Here is a 15,634-nt window from a genome sequence, read left to right on the forward strand (position 1 = left end):
CAGATGAGGCAAGCCCAAGACACTGCAAGCATTGTCACAGGTCCAGGCTGGGCTAAATCAGAGGCTGCTGGGAGGAAGAGAGCAGAACTGCAAGCTCAGGGTCTGGCAGCACCAAGGCCCAACATCTGCCTCAGCCTGGAGCAGCCCACGCTCCTGTGGACAAGGTTGACATTGTGCATGGGGAAACAGGTTCTGCCAAGGATGTGTTTGCAAAGTGACACCTTGCAAAGGCATTTCCAGCCCTCTTTTGGGTTGGAGCTCTGGGAGGAAGAGGGAAGGGCCAAGCCCTGCAGATGAGATAACACAGCAGGGGCCTCCTGTCTTGGAAAAGCAAAGGAAGGAGTTAAAAAAACCCTCAGAAGCTGCTCAAATACCGGTGCTTCAGCCATCAGTCTGAGGTTAAAGACCCTGACCTGTAGGTAGCAAAAGCACTGCATGAATTTCTGAGAAGCTTTCAGGAGAGCTTTCCTTGACCCACAACCCAAGCAAGTGACATTTCACTGCAAGTCCCTCACGTGACATTTCACTGCAAGCCTCACTCAGGCACTTCCCTGCCCTAAAAAATCATAATGTCCAAATGAAAATCTGCATTCTGCCTCTTACAGGTGTAACTGCTGACCTGATAGAGGAGGATTGGGTTATAACCTACTGCTCCCTCACCCCCTGTGCCCCTGGGTGTGGGGGAAAAGGTGAGAAGGCAATACAAATACTTGTGTGCTGACTGCAAGATCATCTCTCAGATGAGACCTTATCCCTCTCTGCAGCTCCCTGACAGGAGCTGGGGGTTGGTCTCTTCTCCCAGGTAACAAAAGAAAAGAGGAAGTGGTTCCGAGTTGTGCCAAAGGAGATTTAGCTTGGATATTAGGAAAAAAGTTACTTCACCACAAGGGTTATCAGGCATTGAAACAGGCTGACCAGGGAAGTGGTGGAGACACCATCCTTGAAGGGATTTAAAAGACAGAGGTGTGGCACTTGGGGACAGGGTTTAGTGGTGGCCTTGGCAGTGCTGGGTTTACTGTTGATCTTGTGGGTCTTTTCCTACATAAATGGTCCTGTGGTCCTGTTCTGGAGCTCTGTGGGCAGCAGCTGACAGGGCAGCACAGAGCAGCCCCTGGCACCATCAGGGTGCTGGTTAATGGTTAACAGCAGCAGATGGGAATATCTGAGGACAGGAAAAGGTGCCTGGGCACTCAGGCGAGGAGCGTGGCTGTCACACACCTCTCCAGCCACAGGGAGTGGCTGCATCCTCCCCTGGTCACCTCCTGTCAGCCAGTGGCTCCCTGCACACAGAGAACCCTCAGTGCTCCTCAGGAGCCCTCCCAGCACAGCTCTGGGGCATTGCTGTGCTCTGCAGACTCCGTGGAGGCAGGGGCAGGATGGGCCCCATTCTGGAGAAAGGCACGGCCTTGGCAAGCCAAGGGCCCCAGGCTAAATGCTGGTTTGGGGCAGGAGTAGCTTTGGCAAGAGCTCTGGAGATGCAGTTCACCCTTCCAGAGCCAGCAGCTCGCAGCAGGTTAAGACAGGACCAGTTTCTGACATGGGGCAAACCTGTAGGTGTTGCTCCACTTTATTACTTGGCCATGTTAGTGCAAAATCCATTTCAAGCCATCTGTGGGCTGGGGACTGGAGAGATGGGGCTCGTGTGTCCTCAGGCTTATGGGCAAAAGTACCCCCTGAGAGAGAGACAGAGGTGGTGACTTCTTGCAGCATTGCCAGCAAGGTCTGCCAGTGCTTCTGGTCAGTCTTGAACCCTCTTCTGCATCCTGAAATGTCTATAACCCATCCTTGGAGGTGGGATGCACCACTCTAAGTCTCTGCTAGCCAGGAGAAATACCTCAGTGAATATAACCACAGCAAGACTGATGGAATGGCTATATCGTGTCCCTTGGTCTGTCCCTGTGAGCTCTGGCTGGAGTTTTTGCAGAGGGATGTACAGCAGCACGTTTTCCAAAATTACATTTGGGTGAATTACATTCTCCCAGTCTTGGGGGAGGAGGTTTATTCCAGATTTCTGTCTTGGAGCAAAAGAGCTGCCCTGCCGTTGCAGGAGGTAAATCTGCAGCTGGCTGGGTGCAGGGGAGGTGGCAGAGGAGGGGCAGCTGCCCAGCCTGTGTGCACTGTGGGTTGGGCTCCTCTGCACCTCTCCCCGTTCAACCTCGCCCGCCACGGCCAGGAATCAGCAGGTGCAGAGAGAACAGGACAGCCCAGGTGGGACCCTGACGTGGCAGCCCTGGCTGCCTTCCAGGAATGCAGGAAATGGGCCCCAGGCCAGATCTGGATGTGTTCAGACCCTTGTTTTATCTGGGGAAACTTCCAGAAGCACCCAAACCCCCAAGAGCCGTCACCCCCTTGTTGCTGTCAAAGCCTGCTCCTAGTGCTGATGGGCACAAGATGTTCTTTGGGTTATCTCACTGTCTGCAAAGATGGATGAGGTTTGTGCTAGGAAAAACTTGGTTTTGCTACTGCAGAAAATGAGCCAGAAGCTTTTCCAGAATGCCAAGAAACTTTAGGGAAGTGCTTGGTGGCAGTGAAGGCTCAGCAGGAGCTGATCCTTTAGGGAAAGAGATGGAGCCTGACAGGGTGAGTTTGATGGCAGCTTCACAGAGGAACCTTGGGGGAACAATGTGCAGGAAAACAAAGCTGGGCAGTTCCTGTTCCTGAGGGTTTTTCTCAGTTGTTCTCAAGCCACAGCTGGCTGAGCCGTTTGGACTGTCAACTGCTGATTCTTGATATTAAACTGCAGTCTTCTAGAGATCTTAAATCCTGATTCAGGACTTAATCCCAGGTAAGGCATTGTGGGAGCCTTGCATTGAGATGTTTCCTGTCCCATGTCTGCCTTAAGAAGGCAGCAGGGATTATTGCTTGCCCTGACAGGGATGATAGCAGGGAGGAAGCACAGGATACACACAGAGGTTTTCCAGCCAGGACCACTGGCAGGATATGGGTAATGAAGGCAAAATCAAATCCAGATCACCCAAACACGAGCCTGGCAACTTGGTAATGGTACCCAACCTCCTCCTGATCATCCTGTCACCACCCTGTCCCTCAGCCACAGAATCACTGAGGCTGGAAAAGACCTCTCAGATCACTGAGTCCAGCACTGCCAGGTCCTCCACTAAACCCTGTCTCCAGGTGCCACATCTACATGGTTTTGAACATTTCCAGGGATGGTGACTGCACCACTTCCCTGGGCAGCCTGTGCCAATGCCTGAGCACCCTTTCAGCCCTAGTGTGGATCAGATGTTTCCTTAGAGCAACGTGTACACCTTGAAGAGGGAGACAGTGGGAGAGGAAGAAAAAAAGCAGAGAGGATCAGTAAAAACCAACGCCCCTGCAAAGAGAACAGTTTTGCAAATCGCTGCGTGGATAGTTTAGGAGTTCCACAAAACCTCAGGGGCTCTCTCACAGCCCTAATGGAAACCTTATGAAACCCAGCAAATTCCAGCACACTTTGGTCAGGGTCATCAAGCAGAGCCTCTGCCATTTCCAGTGTCAGCTGGGTCCAGCAGAAAGGAGACATTTCACAGGCAGGGAAGGCTCAGCCCCAGCGCTGGTTAATGGGTGTGTGAGCCTGGCAAAGGTCATCCATGGCATCCTGTGGAGGAGGAAATCACTTGTGCTGTGGCAGGGACAACCCTTGAGGTCCAGGTTCCTTGGAACTGTCCTTTCATGGGAATCACACCACGAGCAAGCAAGATGAGAGAACAATACCTTGTTCTACCATGGGAGCTGAGGCAAACAGAGGTTATTTATGCCCTTTGGACAAGATTACCTGGGATGTCCATGCAGGAACCAGAAAGTTGGCTCAGTTTCCTCACAGCTCATGCCCATCCTGCAGGAGAGGTAGCCTGGGTTTCTCTCCTGCATAGTGCAAGGCTGCTCCTTTAGCACTCAGTAATCCAAGTGGGTTTTAATCCCAGTGGTTTCACTGTGGGTCAGGATCACTGGATGCTGAGGTAGCTGTGGAACATGTTGGCTTTACTGGTGAAGGCAGCTAGAATTCTCACCCTCACTGTTTATTTCCTTTTTTCCTTATTTCCTTTTTTCCCCAGGCAGACCAGAAGTTTTCACAACTGTGGGAAACCTGGTTGCTCCTGTTGGTGACCCGAGTTCCCACAAAATAACCCCACCCTCCCTTGCAAACTTAATTTTTAAGCCGTCTCATTTCAGTGACCAGGCTGCACGTGTGGGTACAGAGAGTCGCCGTGTGCTCGGGGGTGGGCTGGGGGGTGAAATCCTGAACCCCTGCCTTTGCCAGGGCCCACCAGCCTCTCCCAGGAAATTGTTAGCAGCACAGCAGCTGCCAGTCTGGGGAGCATAGGGGATGTCCTTTCCTGTGTCAGGTGGGAATTGTGCCCTGCAAGAGAATCCAGATTTTTCTTAGGGACTTTTAAGTTCGTTCCCCAAAACAGAGCAAAGATTTCTCCAGGAGAGGCAGTCTGGCAGCTGAGTTGAGTTCATCACTGCTCTGGTTCACAAGTGCTAGCAGAGCTCATGAATCCAGCTCTGAGGAGGTGCAGGAGTGTGAGGACAAACCCTGCAAGCCTGGAAGCTGCGGGCAGAGCCGGGGCTGTGCCTGCACGGCCAGGGGACAGCGGGTGGCAGGGCTGGGGCTGCCCGGGTGGAGCTATTGTCTGCAGGAATGCAGCCCTGCCTGTGCCAACCAGGAAGGAGCAACAAAAATCCACCACCCCTGAAGGCTGGGAAAATGCCACCCTCCTGTCACCCCTCCCTGCTCTGTGCAGTCCCCAAGGGCGCAGTCACTGTCTGTGCCTGGCGTCCTTCCTTGGGCCATTGCCCCCCAGTCAGATGTGGGTCAGTCAGCTCTGCCACCCCTGCTGCCAGCACCGAGGGGATGATCCCACCAGAGCCTGGTTCAGCTGTTGGATGAACAGCAGGCACCCCGCCAGGTGCTGGGCACACCTCCCCGTGTGGCCCCCACAGTTCTGCACCTCCTTATTGCAGATCAGCCCAAGGATCTCAGACTGGGAGGGCTGGGACCACAGAACTTCTCAAAAATGGAAGATAGAATAGTTAAGGCTGGAAATTACTCCTCAGGTCATTGAGTCCAACCAGAACTGCCATGTTTACCACCAAACCATACCCCCAAGATAAAGTGCAAGTCTGATTTTACTATTACAGCTTTTCAATGGGTGAAGAATTCAAGCAGCCATTCTTTAGGCAACATCACAGTCTACAGACTTCAGCTGCCTTATCAGAAGTGATCTCCACAGAGTCCAGATCAGAGCTGACACCCCAGCTCCTGTGTCCCCTGTCCCTTCTGGGCCATATCTCCTGCTGTGCTGCATGTGGAGTTCAAAGGCCACCACAGTCTTGGGTGCCAGCAAGGATTGGTGTCCCCCAGCCACCCCCAACCTGTGCAGGACAGGCTGAGAGCAGGCTGCTGCCTGAAACCCTCTAGTTTTCATTGCCACAAGGCTGATACACCCAGTGCTTCCCAGGAACCTTTTGAGGTTATTCCATGAGAATAACTGGAATTGTCACACTGACATCACCCAGAGCCAGCTCAGAGCTCAACTGAGCCCAGAGCCTTTTCCCAGGAAGTTCTGGTTACTGTGTTTGAACACCAAACAACAAGCTCACTTTACTTCCCTGTGGGATGGGATTCCTTCTAACACAAGTGAGAGGTTGTTCCAGGGGCATCCCTGTGCCACGCCCCAACAGGAACTGGCTGGATTCTTGCGTCTCCTTCTGACTTTTCCAGGCTCTTCTGAACAGCAGCACTCACTCAAAGAGCTCACCCTGAAAAGGGCAGTGTTATCTCACCTATTTTTGGCACTGGGGAAAGCATGAGGAGTTGCAGAAGTTGCCTCTCCTTACGCCCAGGGCTTGGCCGATTTGGATTAAACACATCACCCAGCAGAGCAGAGGGGCACCAGCACACAGCACAACATGCCAGGCAATCTCCCTGCTCACCAAAACTGCCTGGGGACAGGCAGAGGTGGCACCAGTGACATCACCATGCACCTGGTGGCATCAGTGTGCACTGGCACCCGGGCCCTCCCCGTGTCTGCTCGGGTTGTGCCTGGCAGACAGAGGCATCACCCCCTTTGCAAACAGGGACAGGGACAGGGACAGGGACAGGGACAGGGACAGGGAGGAGCCAGGGGAGGAGGGAAGGGCAGGGCACTCACACCTGAGCAGGAGTCCTGGCCCTTGAGGCAGATCTGCTGCACCCACGCTTGGCTTTGGGATGTTTTCTCTCCTCAGCAAGGATCTGGATGAGGCTGAGTATTGTACTTGCAGACAACACCCATGGCAGGGAGGAAGGATGAATCTGACACTATGTTCTTAAAAAGGCTCATTTATTACTTTGTAATACTATATTATATTAAAGGATGCTATACTAAACTATACTAAAGAATACAGAAAGAATACCTACTGAATGCTAAAAAGATAATAATGAAAACTCGTGATTCTTTCCAGAGTCCCAACACAGCTTGGCCTTGGTTGGGCAAAGAGTGAAAACAACTCACAGCAGAATCCAATGAAACAATCACCTGTGGGTAAATAATCTCCAAACACATTCCAAAGGAGCAAAACACAGGAGAAGCAAATGAGATAAGAATTGTTTTCCTTTTCTCTGAGGCTTCTCAGCTTCCCAGGAGAAAAATCCTGGGCAAAGGGATTTTTTCAGAGAATGTGAATGCCACAGCTGAGGATCAGACAAGAGAGGAACTCTACTCCTCTTTGCTCAAAGATTTCCTGGGGAGGACTTCTCCAGACCACATTCCTTCTGCACAGAAATCCAGCTCCAGAAGAGGATTTTGGGAGAGGCCCCAAACGATGCCTCCAGGGCTGCATTCCTGTGCTGGTGGATGAATCATTCTCCAGTCCCACAAGGAAAGAGCCCAGCTCTGATGCACCGAAGGCCAGGAACCAGGGAGGGAGGGGACTGGAACAGGCTGGACTGGTTTGCAAGCTTCAGGCAGCTGAGTGAAGGCAAGACAGCAGTGAGCAGAGAGCAGGAACTGCAGGGACACAGGGACTGCGGAACAAAGGGAGAAAGGGATTGGAGAATTTCAGGAAACTCAGGGATTGGGGAATTTCAGGGACACAGGGATTGGAGAACTGCAGGGACAATGGGATTGGGGAACTCAGGGAACACAGATTTGGAAACTGTGGGGAACTCAGGGGACACAGGGACTGGGGAACTCAGGGGACACAGGGATTGGGGAACTGCAGGGAACTCAGGGATTGGGGAATTTCAGGAAACTCAGGGATTGGGGAATTGCAGGGACACAGGGATTGGGGCACTGCAGGGAACTCAGGTATTGGGGAATTTCAGGAAACTCACAGATTGGGGAACTGCAGGGACACAAGGATTGGGGAACTGCAGGGGAAGTTTTTGGAACTCAGGGGACACAGAGATTTTGGAACTCAGGGGACACAGGGATTGCTGCTGCCCGGGGAGCAAAGGACCTGACATTTCTAAAGGACCACACTTTACGCATAGGAAACGTGTGGTCTGAACAACTGAAACACCAGAGGTTTCTCAGGAACATTTTTGCACTTTGCACAGAAAATGGCAATTATTCAATAAAAGCCCACGCCCCAGCTCTCAGCCATTTCAGCCAAAATCCAAACCACTTCAAATCTCCAATGACGCAGGCTTGAAGTTATTTCCTTCCATCCCCTTTCTTCTCTCCCAAATCAGCCTTCCCAGCTGGATTACACTTCCCAAAGTCTCCAAGCCTCTTCACTGGGCTGCTTTGCACCTCACACTCACTGGCAGCAGGGCAGCTGCAGGTAACCCCTTCCTGGCTGCTGGCAGCTCCCACATTTGCTTTTGAAGAGGAGTCCAGATTCATTTGTGCCAGAGAATTCCAGCTGCAGATATTCTTGTGGCCCCAGGGATGCAGGGGTGGCCAGAAGCCTCACCTGCAGCACGGTGACAGTGACAGGGTGTGTGCTGGTCCAGATCAGGGGTGTCCTCACTTAGACAAGGGAAATGGGAAACGAAGGAACCTGAAGAGGACACACAGCTCCTGCCCAGCCGTGTTTGGAGTCTGCAGAGCTGTGTGCTGCTGGAGCCCAGTGGCTGGGTTTGTTCAATATCTTCACTAAAAGGAGCTCACAGGTGCTACAGGTATCTTGTTTTGGCATTCATATTGGAGAGAGATGTGAAAAGAGGTGAGGACAGGTGGGAAAGAGCTGGAAGCAAAGTGAAAAAGGAGAGGAGAGGGAGAGGGAGAGGTTTCCAGTTGGAAAGGATCTACAGGAATCATCCACTCCAGCTGCAGCATCCTTGCAGGAAGGATGTAGCTGTATAATGAATTCAGGGTGCCCCCAACGCAGAGAGTGATTGGTATCTGACTCTATGATTTATAAGGTTGAACAATTGCTTTATTAAACTATATTATGTTATACTGTACTATATTAAAAAGATACTGTACTATACAAAAGATACTACTAAAGAAAAACCCATGAGTGTCTCCAGACAGCTAGGACACAGCTTTGACCTAATTGGCCAATTAATAAAAACAACTATTACTATAGTCTAATTACTAAATCTTTTCAGGTAAATAATTTTCTTAACGCATTCCACATGTGCAAAAACCAACAGGAGCAGCAAGGAGAGGTAAGAATTGTTTTCTCTTCTTCTCTCTGTGCTTCTCCAGGTAAAAGCCCTGAGAGAGAGAATTATCTCTGTTCAGAGAATGTGAATGCCACAGCTATATGGTTGTCCTTACACATTGCTGAAATCTCATTTTTGTGTTGAGAATTAATCCTCTTTTTGATGTGACACAAATCAGACATCCTGCCGAAAGCCAGGCATTTATCCTGGTAACAACTTCCTCCCTCTTCTAGAATCCTGGGGTGGTTTGGGTTGGAAGGGACCTTAAAGATTTTCTAGTTCCACCCCCTGCCATGGGCAGGGACACCAGAGGAGAGAAGAGCCTCTCTCTGTGATGTTTTTCTCCCCCTGTGCTTTCCCCACTCTGTTCTGTGGCACTCCTAGCCCACTTTATCTCTGATTTCTGCCCTAGGGCCCACTGGCACTGACCACAGCTCTGATGGAAACCTCTCTGGCATCCAGCAGGGCAGCAGCACTTATTTCCCATTTTTTATGTAACTCCCCTTTTGAAAACCCCCATTCCTCAGATGAGATGGGGATTTTTTTGGCAATGCTTTGTTAATTTAAACTCATGGTTTTTCCCTTCTGAAGCACAGCATAGGTGATCCAGCCAGACCTTGTCATTCATTGCACAGGATCATTCAATCTTGAAATTTGGAAAAGACCTCTATGATCCATGAGTCCAATCTTTAACCCAGCACTGCCAAGACCACCACTAAACCCTGTCCCCAGGTGCCACATCCACACATTTTTTGGACACTTCCAGGGATGGTGACTCCACCACTGCCCTGGGCAGCCTGTTCCAGTGCCTGATCACCCTTGTGGTGATTAAATATTCCTAAAGATCCAAACTAAACCTTCTCTGGCACAAATTGGGGACATTTCCTCTTGTCCTGTGGCTTATGATGTGGGAGAAGAGACCAACTCCCACTTCATCACCACCTCCTTTTATCTCCCTGCTCTCCATTCCTGTATTTGGTCTGCTTGGATTTGTCACTCGAGGAGATCTCCCTGCTCACATCTCTGATTTCAGTCATTCCCAGGGAAAACTCTCTTCTGCTCCTCCTGGATTTTGAACTGCAGATTGTTCCTCCATGGCTTCAGAGACCCTTCCCTGCTCTGGTTGGGGGAGCATCAGTCAGGTGTGGCTGTACCCACAGATCCACTGCCAGAGGAGGTGATTTTGCACGGAGCTTCCCTAAAATAGCAGCAGTGTCTAACACAGAGCCTTGCTTTCATCTCCCTCCAGCTCGACAGCTCAGCTCACCAAATCCTCACAGGACAGGGCTCTCCCTGGGGAAACTGCTGCAAGAAATGATGCTTGGAAAGCCCCTCCAAGCCCACCCAGCTTAGGTAGCTGAGCTTGAGACAGGAGGGTTTAGCTCTTTCCAGGGAGCTTTGGGCATGACTAAAGCAATTTTCCCCCTAGATTTTCTGTAAGCAGCACTTCTGGTCAGGCTGGGGGAGCTGAAGGATGAGCAAAGCTGTGTTACAAACCTCTGTACAAATCAGCTGGAGCAGGTAACAGCAAGGTGTCCTGGTTTGGACAGACAGCTGTCTGCTAAGGAAGGCAGGAGCCTCCCCTGAACTGGAAACTGTAAACCCCCTCCCTCCAAATTGTTATAATTTTGAAATTAAGGGGCTCTCAGGCAAAGACATGGGAGCAGGAATAACAGCTCTTTTATTAGGGAAGAAAATAAAAAAATAAAATAAACACTGCAGTAAATCAAAACAACACTGAAAGAGCCAGAACACAGCCTGACAGCCTGTGGGTGAGGGTGGTGGTAGCAGTCCAATGGGAATTGTGGCTCAGCCCTCCTGGCTGGTCAGGTGTGGTTCTATTGGAGCAGGGATCCTGTAGAAGGGTGGAGTCTTCCTCTGAAGGTCCAGTGGCAGAGGCAGCTGCTCCTCCAGGAATCCAGGAAATGCTGTTCTGATGTCCCAAAAATCTCAGATTGTATCCAGGTAGGAATGCTTGGCTCCTGCCCTGGGTGGAGCATCTCCCCATGGGATGCTGGAATTTGATCAGCCCTGCAGGGACACTCAGTGGCCATGGACAGCAGAGATCTCCTGGAGGGAGGATTGGCTGTGGGAGAGATAAAGAAAACTGCCCCATGGAAAGAGGAGAACTGCCCCAGCTCTGACAGACGGGAACAGAATACACACATTGCCTGGCAGTCTAGGACACAAGGGAAGCACTGACCTCAGCCTGCCCAGTGGGAGGTGTCCCAGCCATGGCAGGGCCTTGGGACTGGATGATCTTTAAGGTCCCTTCCAGCCCAAGCCATTCCAGAATTCCGTGAATGACTTTTTGGCCATTCCCACCTTGGGCTGACCTGAGATGAGAGAGGCTTCTCCCACCACTGTTTTTCCCAGGGAGGTCACTCTGCCCCTGTCCCTGCTCTGCTGGGGTCACACCTGGAGTGCTGTGCCCAGCTCTGGCCCCTCAGTTTGGGAAGGACCTTGGGACACTGAGCACGGCCAGACGGGACAACGAGGCTGGAGAGAGGCTGGAACACAAACCCTGAGAGGAACCCCTGAGGGAGCTGGGGGTGATCACCTGGAGAAAAGGAGACTCAGGGGTGCCCTCCTCACTCTGCACAGCTCCTGAAAGGTGCCTGTGCTCAGCTGGGGCTGGGCTCTTTCTCCAGGCAGCACTGACACAACCAGAGCACACAGTCTCAAGGTTTGCCAAGGGACATGTAGGTTGGATATCAGGAAAAAGTTTTTTACAGAAATGGTGATAAAATTCCAGAATTATCTGCCTGGGGAGGTGGTGGAGTCACCATTCCTGGGTGTGTTTACCAAAGCCTGGATGTGGCACTGGGTGCCAGGGTTTAGTTGAGGTGTTTAGGGCATGGGTTGGACTCGATGATCTTGAAGGTCTCTTCCAACCTGGTCATTTTGGGAATTCTGTGGAACAGGCACCTGATGTTATTTTCCCCACTCCTGCATGTTTTCCAGCTCAGACAGCCGAGGTTTGCTGCAGTGCTTTGAAGCTGCTGCTGGAGATCTGAGGGCAGCTCCAGTACCTGACAGATTGTGCTTCCCCTCCTCCCTCCTGCCTCAGCCTGACACAGTCATTCTCCCCTCCCACCCTGCACTGTGCAATTTTAAATAGAGCATCAGGATAAGCTCTGAACATTTAGGAAAACAGGGCTGTGCTTTCACACAATTTACAGAGCTGGACTGGGACCATTTAGAATTCAGCCTCTCTCTCCCCTTCCCTCCCTTGAATGGTGGTTTAAGCTACCTGCAAGCTAAAATTGAATGTTCAGAGGCCACATACAGCTCACTGGTACAGCAGCAGCCTTAATTTTCCCATCTCTGTGTTTCTTTCATTACAGCAGTGCAGCTTTTTTATATCAGCCTCAAGGCTGTTGGTTGATAAAAGCAGTAAAGCTGCAGTTGCTGCTCATTTAAAGAAAAAAAGAAAGGAAATAAAATAATAATCACAGAATTGTTATGAACTTTGAAAATACTGTTGAAAAAAATGTCCAGAGCTGTCTAAGAGTAGGAGAGGGGAGCAGAAAGTTTGTAGGAATCCACAATGTTGAGGTTTGTTTTGAAAAAATATTGGCATTTAAAAAGGCAACTGAGAGCATTTTGAGCCATCTCTAATTGCTGTCATTCTCAGCAGGCCCATGACAGGTGGGATCTTTTAGAATCCCAAAATGTCTTGGGTTGGAAGGGACATTAAAACTCATCCAGTTCCACCTTCACCCTGGAAGGGCTCTGAGCTCTCCCTGGAGCCTTCTCCTCTCCAGGTGAGCACTCCCAGCTCTCCCAGCCTGGCTCCATCTCCATGGCCTCCTCTGGAGTTGCTCCAGCAGCTCCAGGTTTTTGTTGTGTTGGGACTCCAAAGCTGCTCCCAGCCCTGCAGGAGGGTCTCACAAGGGCAGAGCAGAGGGGGAATCACCTCCCTCCACCTGCTGGTGCCAGTCCTGCTGTAGCAGCCCAGGATGTGCTCCACGTGCTGCAGGATGAGCTGCTGCTCTCTTGATTTGCCCAGGTTCTTAATGATCCAGTTTCTGCTTCACTGATAATCACACATCAGTTCTCAGGAGGTACCTGCTCTAAAGCTCAAAATGATATCAGGGAAAAGAACCCACCATTATGACTAATTAGTGGCTCTGCTTCAACATTTCTGACTGTCTCCAGGATGGAGCTGATACCTATTTTGGTAGTGAGATCCCTAAAAATGGGTGACAGCATACAAACCCAGTGCCTGTGTGATCCAGCCTGTCAGCAAGCACATCAAATTCATTATTTTAAAAAACATCACAACAAAGTGTCACAGCTGACAACCTGGTTATGAAAAAGTTAAAAGAAGAACTTGCCTTTTCTGTAAAGTTGAAATTTAGAAAATCTGGCTCCCTTTGCTGCCTTGTAGCTGACTCATCGCAGGCAGATAAAAAACATTTATCCCCCAGCACCCAAAGACTTTCAGGAGAACAAGAGTGATGTGGAATCAAATGAGATGAGGCCACAACCTTTACAGAATAGAAAAGAAAAGATATTATTTTGGTTTTACCCCTTGGACAATGAGGTATAGATAATTTCCTTCCCTTTCATACAAGTGAAGGTGAGAGGTGCCTGTGCCCCAACAGCATCCAACGAACTGAAGGAATTTGAGGAGAAACTGGATCTTGGAGAGACCCAGGTTTAACATCAAGTCAATAACTGGAGCCTGACCTTTTCCCTGGCACACTGCAAAGCTTAGGAAATGCCTGTCAAGGAATTTTTCTCCTTTTATAAATTTTCCATATTGGCTGGGTTACATTCATCAAGTTACACCTTCATCCTGCATCCCGTGGGGAACACGGATTTGCAGATAATCTGACTTTGCAGCCAAGAATGTCTTTGTTTTGCTAACAGAGATGCAGGAGTTCCCTGCAGCAGCTTCCCTTCAGCTCCTGCAGCCCCAGGGTCCTGTGTGGCTGGAGCTGCCTGGGATGGGCAAAGCTGTCTCCTGGAAAAGCCAGGAACTAGGCCCAGGCAGGGATCCCTGATGGGATTTAACTTTTAGGGCAGTCTTGCCCTCGTGAATTAAGGGAGAGGCAAAAGAGGAGAGGCCATCTGTCACCAGCTGGGGTCTGTGTACAGATCACAAACGGGACGGGCCTGCTGGGAACCTGCCTTGAGCTGGTTTATTTTCCAGCAGCACTCTCATTCCATGGTTGTGACAATGGGAAGAGGCCAGCAGCTCACACCCCAGGCAGCAGACCAAGAACTCAATGTTACACCTCACTTTAAAATTTTATTGCCCAATAACAAAAAGCAAAAGCACATTGACAGTAGTTCTATCCAACCCCTACAAGCACACATCCCTTCAGTTAAAGCAGTGCTTGCTTATTTTGAATACAGTACCTGCTTGTGAGCCTTAAAATACAATGCACAGAGCTCCATTATTAAGCTTAGAACTTCCTAATATCTCACTAGATATACTTTTCTGCAGCTTAGGGAGTTATTCTAGCCAAGTGTTAATACACAGACCATTGCTCCATTTGTCCTTACTTTTCTACTTTTTACACAATTTTTTTGCTGACTTATTTTATGGCTACTGCTTAGCTCTAATCACAGTTCTGCTGTCTCTGAGGCCTGCCTTTTGCAGCTTTCCCAAAACCCTCTGACTTTATGCATTCCCACAGCCATCTAAGCCAGAAGGGAATAGCCAAGGTTGGGTGGCTCCTCCTCAGCTGCTGGGGCTGCAGAGCACCCCTGCTTTACCATGGGCACCCCATTCCTGGGCACAGCCTCCAGGAGGGCGAGGGTGATAAATGGGAATCACAGAGTCAAAGAAGAGCCCAGGCTGAAAGAGATCCTGATCACCTGCTCCAGCCTCTCATGGAAAGGGAGCCTAGGTGAGGCTTTCCATCACTGGCCAGTCCCACCTGGAAATCCTCCAGCCCTGGGGAAGTTGTTTCCAGGATTCTCACTGTAAAGATTTCTTGTGTCAAGACAAAACCTTTTCTGGGGCAACCCGTAGCCATTCCTTGTTTTCTCCATGGCTCTGTGGGATGAAAGAGAGGAGGAGAGAGCCTCCATCCTCTTTGTGGCACCTTCCAGCCCTGGGCTGGGGGGATGAGGGGCCCCTGAGCCTTCTCATCCCCAGGCAGCAGGGACCCAGCTCCTCTGGTCTTTCCTCACAGGGCAGCTGCTTCCAGGTGGGAAAGAGCCTGCCAGGAGAGCAGAAAGCCAAGGAGATGGGCTGAAAGGGGTGGCCAATGGCTTGGAAAACCCACCCTCCTCCAAAAAAACCCGAAAAGCAGATGCTGCAGTCACTAACAAGGATTCCATTTCCATTCCCTGGAAAGGTCCAGCCCTTTTGGAGCAGGCTGGCCCCCTGTCCCTGTGCCCCTGGCTGCCCTGTCCCCTCGCCCCCACACGCTGGCCACGGGCAGGGAGCGGAACTGGCACAGGGAATTGCCTTGTCACACACCTGCCAGCTTGGCACCACTTCTGTTTCTTCTTTTTTTTTTCCTCCCTCTCCTGGAGATTCAACATTTGTCCACAGTTCTCCTCGTGTACTTCAGCCAGAGCTCAATTTAAAATTATGTTGGTTGAAAAAAAAAAAAAGGTGAGCAGCAAAGCTTTTGGAGGAAAAAATGGGGACACACACACTAGGGGAGGCGTAAGGACATAATTTAGAGCTAAGCTATTTGAGAAACGCTGATTTCCCTCTTTTATTTTCTTGTGCTGATCACATATTTCTGCATTTTCATGGAAGAAAAAATAATCAGTGACTAGAATGACCAGGAATACTTATCCTGTATTCGGGCATGGAGCCACTGGTTCCTTTCTCAAAGGAAACTCAGGAATGACTGGGGAATGAAGAAATTGCTTGTGAAGCACCAAAAGAGAGTTTTTTTACCTGAAGGAAGGCGTTATCCATGGACCCGTGGAGCACAATCCTGGCAGGGCACTCAGACATCCAAAGCTGTGGTGATGCTCCAGGAGATAAAAATGTCATTTAAATTCCCTCTAGGGCTCCTTTGAAGGGCAGCGCTGCACGGCTGCACCATCTCGTGGTGT

This window comes from Onychostruthus taczanowskii, unplaced genomic scaffold (genome assembly GCF_017590055.1).
Source record: "Onychostruthus taczanowskii isolate IOZ18803 unplaced genomic scaffold, ASM1759005v1 scaffold3, whole genome shotgun sequence".
Classification (NCBI taxonomy): domain Eukaryota; kingdom Metazoa; phylum Chordata; class Aves; order Passeriformes; family Passeridae; genus Onychostruthus; species Onychostruthus taczanowskii.